This window comes from Solanum pennellii, chromosome 2, assembly GCF_001406875.1.
Source record: "Solanum pennellii chromosome 2, SPENNV200".
Lineage (NCBI taxonomy): Eukaryota > Viridiplantae > Streptophyta > Magnoliopsida > Solanales > Solanaceae > Solanum > Solanum pennellii.
The window spans coordinates 29,937,906-29,948,006 of record NC_028638.1 but is presented as its reverse complement, the minus strand read 5'-3'; the positions used below and the strand labels follow the sequence as shown (position 1 = coordinate 29,948,006).

Genomic DNA, 10,101 nt, shown 5'->3' with positions numbered 1-10,101 from the left:
GAGTGCTGCAAAGAATCTGAAAGATTATCAGTAGAAAATGCACAATATGAACATGATGGAATATGCAAATGGTATCCTTTGCTATATTCAAAGCCTAAAACAAGACATATCACATTTTGGGGATGGACAATCCAATGAAGTAAAATAGGCATCTCACACATATAAGATTAACTTAATGACACCTTTTATAATGAACAACTCAAAAGACAATTTCTTTTTTTTTTCAAAAATAATAAAAAATGATGAGATAGTCAAATCTTCACCTCGATTGGTACCAACAGTTAAGATTGCAGGTAAATCTCTTTTTTTTTTTCTTTTTCTTCTTCTTTTTTTAAAAAAAAGATTGAATTAAGGTAATTCCGACAGCTTCAAGTGGTTCCTCAAATATACTTAAGGATCAACAAGATCCGTTCATCTTGTTTCAAACAAAGATTTTGAATTGTATCAATCCTCATGTTTCAAGTGCCCTCACGACAAAGGCTAGTCCTATTTCACACATATTTGAAACATTTGATTATAGGACATTTTTCAAAGTGCACTCACACTCACAAGAATGTTCAATGTACACAACTGTGATACCATATGCTTGACCCTTATGTAAATCTCCACTAATGTGAGAACATTTGGAATGAGATCATGTAGGGCTTGTAATTGGCTTGTAACGTAGGCTTAGGGATGGATAGGATATTTATTTGAGATAAAAGTGACTGAATTCCTTCTTGAGTGTCACACAGAATTTGTGCTCTTAATGATTGGTACGCCTTTGGCGTTAGATCCTCTTCATTGTTCTCTGCCATCTCAAATTCTTTTGAATTCTCATTTTGAATGCTTTCTTTTTTTTTCTTTTTTCATTTCTCATTTTTTGAGCTTTTATCTTCTTCTCTTTTTTTTCTTCTTTTGATTCCTTATTCGTTGGAGCTTTTCTTTATTCACTTCTTCATTATAATAATTTTCCTTTTTGTTGGAATATTTCCTTCCCACCTTTCACCGATCCTGTAAAGGAATTTTTTGCCTTTTCTTTATTTCTTCCACTTTCTTTCTTCCTTTTTCTCTAGAGTCTTTGCTTCCTTGATTTTGGGAGACTCAATATCTTTGCTTTTTGAAATTTCAAACATGGATCTCCTTTTATAATTTGCACATTCTTTGTGCACTCAAGAAGGTTGGGCCAAGAGAGGATAGTGCTCGTAAGCACTCAAAAGGGTAGTGGTTAAGATGTGGTTGTCCAAAGAAATGTTTCAGGCTCAAAATGGGAAAACTAGAGATTAATGTAATTTGGTAGGCTTTGAAAGGCACAATCGGATCAAAAAGGCCTACAATCCTTTCTCAAACCAAACATTACTCATGATTTCGCCTCGAAAAACATTCAGGTCAAGTTCTAGATCAACAATGTAACACAGTTGAACTTTGATCGAAATCTCACCACACAATGCACATGAAACATAAAGTTAATTTTATTCTTATCTTGATTGCATGCAAGAGAATTTTCAAGCATCACAAAAGTACAAATAAGAGGTACCACGAGAATCTACGGTTTACCGCAAAGCCAGTCTTTTCAACCATATGGAATGTATTTACATGCTCTTAACTACATGGTCCCGACTGAGCTGAAGACATGACTCTTACAGTATGTACAAATAATTTATTTTTTTTGGAAAAGATAATACCGAACCCAAGAAGGGTTGCCTACGTATCTCATTAAAAATGAGAATCAGGTACGCGTAGTTCGTGCAGATATAACTTTGAAAGTATGCACAAATTTTTTTTTTTGAAAAGGAAAATACCGAACCCAAGAAGGGTTGCCTACGTATCTCATTAATATGAGAATCAGGTACGCGTAGTTCGGCCAGATAAGGCATATAAGAATTTAAAGATTTAGACAACTCAAAGAAATTCCTAGGTCTAACGCCACTGAAATTTGTAGTCATGAAGTGCTTTTTTTTTCCCGCACCAATATGTCTTATAGCCTATTAATCGTCAATATTTATACTGTATGTTGAATGTACCCTACGTATTTCTACAGTAATGATTTGTTGTACTCTTTTTGGATGTTTTCTTGGATCTTTGTCTCCTTCCAATTTTCACGAGATCCAGACATTGTTATGACCATCCCCGACTGATGTCGGGGACGGTATCCCTACAAAAATATGAGAAATATGTGAGAGCAGGACCGTCATGCAAAATAATAATAAAAATAAGTAGATGCGACCTTATAGTCAAATACTCCCCCGATTTATCGTTTTTTGACTTGATATTAACGTCTTGTGAAATACAAGGACTCGAATTTTGTTAATCCTGTTGTCTCTTGCGACTTCGGACAAAAAATTATTTCTGAATTTGAACATAAATTAATTTTTCGCTGTAAAGAAGAATAACTCAAAATGTAAAAGTGTTAGTTCCTGTACATAATGAATAATGTAAAATATCACACAAATAATGAATAAAACACATAAACACATTTTTAATTAAAGACAAACTGAAATATATCACATAGCATACAAATAATTATTGCGCGTCCTATACAAATACGTGACCCTTTTATGCCTAGGGTAGGCCTATCGATTCGAAGGATGTATTACGCCTTTTGACAACTTTCCATTGTCCCCCAAAACACTTAGTACAATTTATGAACAAATGAAATAGAATTATGAAGTCAAAGGAAAAAAAGAAAAAAAATTTACAAATATTTAATCCCACGTAGAGGTACCATCCTATTCTAAGACTTTGTCGATGGGTCTTCCTCTTGAAATTCTTGTCGTCTCCGATTGTCAACACCTTTAGATGGAATGATAGCTTCTGAAAACTCGAGCTTGACAAAAGTAAACTATTAAAATAACCTTCTAATTCAGATGGACTGTGGTTTGTCAAACGACGTATACATCCTTCAAATTACACACAATTATGATCATCCTTTCAGGCTAGAAGCCATTATGGACTCAAGGTGGTCTTTCTAATGGACTCAACACGCCTTGGGTTTTGGGTCATCTTAAGACGATGCTTAAATTCGGATTTGATTTTGCTCTACCCTAGGATGACTAGAATTGGTATAGAAGTGACGGTTACCCGAGTCGGACAGACAACGGGGTGAAGCTAATAAACGACGTTGGATGACCGCAAGCCAACTATTCGTTTATTACTTCCAAAGATTAGACTTGTGTGTTTTTCTGAAGGAAGTCATGGTAAGCCACGTAACTTCCTTTATCCTAATGCAAACTATTTGTCATTTGACGGAAATTATGCCATGAAATGCAATGATAATATACACAAAATAAAATAAATAATAATTAAATACAATATTCAAATAATCATCAAAATATAAACATACAAGGTATAATAAAACAAAAATTTCCTCAATTTGAAAAAAAACAAATTCATATTGGTTAAAACCTCTTAACTCCCCAGCAGAGTCGCCATTCTGTTTACATCCCTACTCCGTTAAAATAGGGCGAAACTTCGCGGCAACTCGAAAATAATTAATTGATTCAATTTTAACAAAATTTTAAAAATAAACGAGTTTTAAAAAGAGTCGCCACCTAATTTTTAGGATAACTAGGAAACCAATTATTAATCTACGAAACCAAATTGATTCTAGGTAAGGGGTTTAAGTTATTCCGAAGGGAAGGGGTTAGGCACCCTTCGAAATCCACAAATGTGGTTCCCGACTGAATTCATTTTTTTAAATTGAGGAAGAATATAAAATAATATACAGATATAATAAACATGCAATATACAAAATAAAACAAAATAATAATCGGCCTTAAGTTTGCCTAACGTCAATATTCACAAGATAATGAAATTAAAAGTATGATTCGAACTTCATTCGAATAATTGCAAGGAGAAGCACCTCCGGGTACCTGTAAACACTTAGTAAAAAAGTTAGTACCAAATAAATATAAATAAAAATGAATAACTCAAATAATAACTTAAAAATAAAAATCCGTCTTATTAACATGGGAGGCCTTGGAAATCGACGGTGATTTCTTCATCGACCAATTCCAACAACTAAAATTATATGTAAACTTGAATTAGATTTCCGTATTTTTAAAATGGGGAGGCCTCCAAAACCGACGGAGAGTTTTCTCATTGGCCCATTTAACAAATATATTTAATATAACCTGAACATCAACAAAACATATCAAACTTATCTCAAGAGAATATGGAAAACAACAACCAAACTAAAACAACATAATTAGAAATGGAAATAACAATAACGTAATATATAAAAATTAATAATAACATTAAAATAGAATAATAACAAAACCCTGAAAAGTTAAGATAGCAAATAGTTGACAAACAATTTTAAAATAATAATAATAATAAATAAATAAACATGTAAAATAATGCTAATATTAAAACTACAATAAACACAAATATTAATTGACTTTTAGAACTACATTAAACTAAAAAAAAAACAAAACAAGCTACATATAATAAACAGAATAATAAAAGAGCTGGGAATTAAATAAAACAAGGCTAAGAAAAAAAATTTACCTGGTTCTGGGCAGCGAACCGGAACTACGAGTTTGAAGGAGACGACTCCAACTCCTCAACTCGAAAAACCACAAAAACACTTTAAAATTTTTGAACTATGGGAACCAAGAATTCTCAAAATCTTATGAGTATTCTTTTTTCTTCCCCTCCAAATTCCCCTTTAAAATATTGAATGAAGTGGGTTTATATAGAAACCCAAAAATCCTCAAAAAGGATAAAATACCGATGTGGGACTATTGCAAAATTGAAAATTGTTTGAGAGACTGTGGGAAAGGCAGATTTTTTTTTTTTGTATTTAACTCAAAATGTATGAAATCATCGGACCAAAATTTGCTATTAAATCAATAAAGCTTCAAAATCACGAATTTTTAAATTGTTAGGCCAAAATTGAGTGTCAACAATCATTTTACATATACTTTGATACTTTAAAGAAAGCATTCAAAGCTGGATCAAGGAGATGTATATGATTTGATGGTTTCTTCTTGAAAGGTGTTTCTAGAGGTCAATTACTTGTGGCTATTTGTAAGAATGGGAACAACCAAATGCTACACTAGCATGGACAGTTGTTGAGGTTGAAAACACATTCATTTGGAAATGGTCTTTCAAGATTGTAAGACATGATCTTGATCTAGGAGATGGTAAAAAATTAACGACCATTACTGATATGGAAAAGGTATTTTTATTTTCTTTTTCATTTATTCATTATTTTCTTTTCCATTTATTAATTTATTTTCTTTTTCATTTATTCATTAAGTTAGATCTCATGATATTTTAAATGTTATTAAAGGGTCTTGACAAAGCTATTCAAGAACTTCTACCAAATGCAGCACAAATAATGTCTCCAAGACATGTTCTAGCCAACCGTTCTATCAATTTAAAGACATTGAAAGAACAGACTATATTTGGAGATGTGCCAAAACTACATATAAAAAAGAATTGAAAAGAAATTTGGATCATATAGAGAAGTTAGGCACTGAAATAAATGATAACTTATTGTACTACAATATATAGAGGTGGTCTAAATTATACTTTAAGTTTTTTAGCTGTTGTGATAGGGTTGACAACAACAAGGCTGAAAACTTTAATTCATGGATTTTGGGCCAAGACACAAAACTATCATCGCAATGATTGAAGAAATAAAGGTCAAAGTGATGAGAAGAATAGGACAATTGAGGGAGTTCAGTGATACTTGGATAACATATCTCCCATGTCCCTAAAGGTATTGACAGAGAACACAACAAAGTCAATACAGTGTAACTTTGAATGGAATGATGAATATGGTTTTGAGATTAAAGACAGTTGGGGTAACACATTTGTTGTGATTCTAGGCACACAAACATTTACTTGTAGATCTTGGATGCTAAGAGGTATACCTTGTTGCCATTCTATAGCTGCACTTCATTTTAGAAAATTGGAGCCCATTAACTATGTTGTAAATTGGTATAGCAAGGAGACTTATCTCAAGGTATATAGTCACTACATTCAACCAGTTACTAACATGGAAATGTGGCCACAGTCGATCAAACCTTATGTATTACCACCTGTTATAAAAACACTACCAGGAAGGTCTAGAAAATGTAGGAGAAAAGAGCATAATAAAAATAAAATAGAAAAATTGTCCAAGAGAGGTGTTTTGATGACCTGCAGTCTTTGTCATGTAAAAAGTCATAATAAGAGGGGTTGTCATTTGAATATTCAAGATAATGCAGGTAGAGGAAGAGGAAAGGGGAGAGGAACAAAGACTAATTCAACAAGGTCAAGTGTTGGTTCTTCTAGACCACTAACTGAATCATAATCAAGCACAAAGATAGGAAGAGATCGACCCAGAGGTTCTACAAAACAGATAATGTTTATAGTAATTATTTAGTTGTTATTTTACATCTTAATCAGTCTAATATTTTTGTTAATCAACTTATGCTATAGGTTAGTGCTACTAGAAGGGAAAGAGGAACTGAAACTAGTTTAGCTGGAACTGGAAGGGGAAGAGGAACTTGAAATGTCTATGCAACAGGGATTGGTGTTGCTGCTGATGATTTTGGCCTTACTGGAAGGATAGAGGAATTGGAACTGGTGTAGTTGGAAGGGGAAGAGGAACTGCAACTAGTGTAACTAGAAGGGGAAGAGGAAGAGGAACTGGTGTAGCTGCTACTGCTACTACTGATGTTCCTGGTGATACTGGAGGAGTGAAGAGGACAAGAGTGGTTGGAATGGGGATACTACATACATATAGTGGTTTTACAATCCACAATGTAAGTTGTCTTAAATATTTACATTTTTTCAATTGTAACTTCTGATGCATCTAAGGCACTGTTTATGTTGTGAATGTAGCCTGAAAAGCCTATGAACTCTTCAATAGTGACTTGAAATCTTGGGCATTGTAAAACAACATCAGGCTTAAAATGGAAAGGAAAGACTCTTGTAACTCAAAAAGGTCTTTAAGAGATGAGAGAAAATAAAAGAAGGAGATATAAGGTCTAATGTTGATGATGTTTTCTATGGAACTGCCTTAGTTTGATATTTTAGCTGTTTTTGAAATAATTATTCAGTTGTGACTGCTTTAGATTGATATTTTACCTGTTTTGGAACAATTTTGCAGTTGTGACTGCATTCATTTTTGATCTGTTTGTTTTTGAAACAATTATGTTGTAGCTGTGACTGCATCAGTTTGATCAACGTTTGTTTTTGAAAGAATTATGTTGTAGTTGTGACTGCATTAGTTTGATCTATGTTGAAACAACAATGCTTTTGTGACTGCATTAGTTTGATATTTTAGCGATCTCTTTTTGAAGCAATTGTGCCGCTAGTTTTGCATTACTTTTACATATACAATTATGTAGTTGTGAGTGTTATGATGTGAATGCAGTTGTAAATAAAACACAAACTAAATACACAAACCAACAAATTGCGTTAACAGAATAAGAAATACAAAGTATATTACAAAAGATTCTTACACCTAATTGATTACAACATAAATAGTGCTACACTACACCAACATTGATCTCACTACATCAAGAGCTTAAGGTAACTTCATTGAACCTTTATGCTTATACATCACCCAAAACCAATAGCTTATAGCTATAAACACAACACAACAACAAGCTACAACAAAAAAGAGCATATTCTGCCATGTTATTCTCCATCTATTCTGCATTACTTTCATCTTTTCAACCTCTTCTTGCAACATTTTCAATTTCATACCTAGACAATCATCATCTTGTTTGAAATCTCCCGACTTATCAACTTTTTCATTATTTTCAATCAATTCAAATACAGTGGCTGAGATTTGAGACGATTCTACTATATTCTCAAGCTCACCCAATTTCTGTATTAGTTTAGGAATTACAAATATTGACCTCGAATCAATATTTTCTTTATCCTTCCAACACCAAAAATTTTCAAGATCTAGGACCTTTCCAATAGTTAAAAAGGATGAAGGAATTAGTGATAAATTAAATTCTTAATCGGCTAAAAAAAATTAAACAAAAATAATCTTTACCCCATAATAAGGACATGATCAATATCTTCTGTTAGGGTTATTTAAAATCCAAGATGTTTTCAAATGCACCACAAGTCCATGATCACAATAAAAAAAATTTCATAGTATAATCGTCTTCTTCCATAGAAAGATTTGTCAAATTAGTTGATCGTATTGTGTGCTACAATTTTGTGCAAGAAATAACGAGAATCTGAAAAATCAGATATAAGAAAAAGAGAGGAAATAAAAATTAAAATAATGGATAAAAAAGAATAGGTTTGAAGCTTACATTTTGAAGAACAATTATTCCTTCAAAGATTCAAATTTTAGGTTTGAAGAGCTAAGATTTGAGAAAAATCAAGAAAAAATCAAGAAAATTAACAATTAAGTCACCATTGTGGGATGGTTGGGTTGGTGAGGAGAAGAGAAAATTAGGATTATTCAAAAGAGAAGATTGACATTCAAATACGTAATGGGTCGGATATTACCGTGGATGGTCAAATATTATTTTTGAAAAAGGTAAAAGATAAATTACCGACCATTCGAAGCTGTATCAACAGCGCAGGAGGCTGGTGCTCTGAGGGTTGAAAATATTTCACATCAAACATGTTAAGGGGGTATATAAACATCGTGTAGTTTAAGTGCTAAAGCGAGTTTTCGTGCCATGTTCAGGGGGATTTGATGTATTTTCTCTATTGTTAAGAAACTAAATGAAAATATTTAATGATTTGTATTTGCAATGTATCCAGAGATATTAAAGTGTTGTTAGTCTTAGATTCAGAGATATTTATATAATAATACATGAGAGCAAAGACTTAGTAAAATATAATAAGCTTGTAGTAGTTACTTAGAATTCGATTCTTAATAAGTGTGCTAAAATTGCTATTCAGTTGCAATAAAGTTAATACATCAACAAATAGAAAATCTCTTCTAGAGCCCTAATATACTAAACCTAATTAGAAATATTCCACGTGTGAATACTGTTAATTGTGCAAACTAATATTCTTATTGTTTGCAAGGTGTCATACTAATATATCTGATGTATGTATCACTCTTCGAGCCTACATCTTGAGCGGGACTAACACTTGAAAATTATTGTTTGTCCCAAGCAAACATTTGGCCTGACTTACTTACTCACTGGAGACTTAAACACAAGAAATAAAACTCATGCAATAACTTAAAGAAATAATGTTAGTGAAAAACTTACAAGATAGTAAAATTGAAAGATTACAATTGAAAATAAAATGAAGAAATTAATCTCTTCAGGCTGAGGCGCGGATATCTCGCTCTCTTTAAGGAGATTCAAGCCCACTGCAGCAAATGTTTTCACCGGTCCAGCAGTAGTCCTCTTTGACTTGTCCCCTCCAGGATACAATAACCTTCACAAAGTATAACTCAACAACTCTGGACAAGAGTTGAGTCCAAAGCTCCACAAAAAAGAACACCTCCCTTCAACTAATAAGAACTCTCTTTTAGACTAACTCTTTCACTCTTTGTTTTCTCTTGTGTTTTGTGTGTGCCAAACCAAATGAAGACCACCACTATTTATGCTATAAGAAGTCTTCCTAGCAATGAATAGGAAGATAATGGAGGTAGTTAATAGTGAAGATAATGGTCTTAGGAGTTTCATAAGTTACATAGGTTATATAGGAGTTACATAGGTTACAAAGAGTAATGGAGGAATTGAGAATGAAATAAAGTGATGGATAACCAATGCTAATGGATGATGTAGAAGTTATCCATTCCAATGTTTATTGGAATGTTTTTATCTCACAATGAATACATGGCTACCAAGTCAAAGATGAATAACATGGTTAAATTGGTAGTTTAAAACACAAATGCCTACCAATGGTCATTCTTATAACTCCAAAATAAAGCAATTTAATATGTTAAATATTAATATTAAAATGCTAATAACCTAAAAAATAATAACTTAGCCAAAATGGCAACTCAAGTCTCAAAACATAAGCCAATAGTAATGTAGTGACAAATGAATTAAATAACTGACTGTCTGTCTATGAAGCCTCTAAACAACTAAGATGGATGTTGGGATAGACCCACGCCATCCTAGTGAACTAATAATAAAACTGAAAGCAATAAAAGGGATCCTCTAGAAGCAAGGAGGCTCACCAGAAGAC

General features: G+C 32.7%; 1 pseudogene; it reads left to right on the top strand.

Annotated features, from left to right (window-relative positions):
* The first annotated feature begins 5,695 nt into the window (after positions 1-5,695).
* LOC107009860 lies at positions 5,696-7,003 on the top strand (annotated as a pseudogene).
* Positions 7,004-10,101: the final 3,098 nt, after the last annotated feature.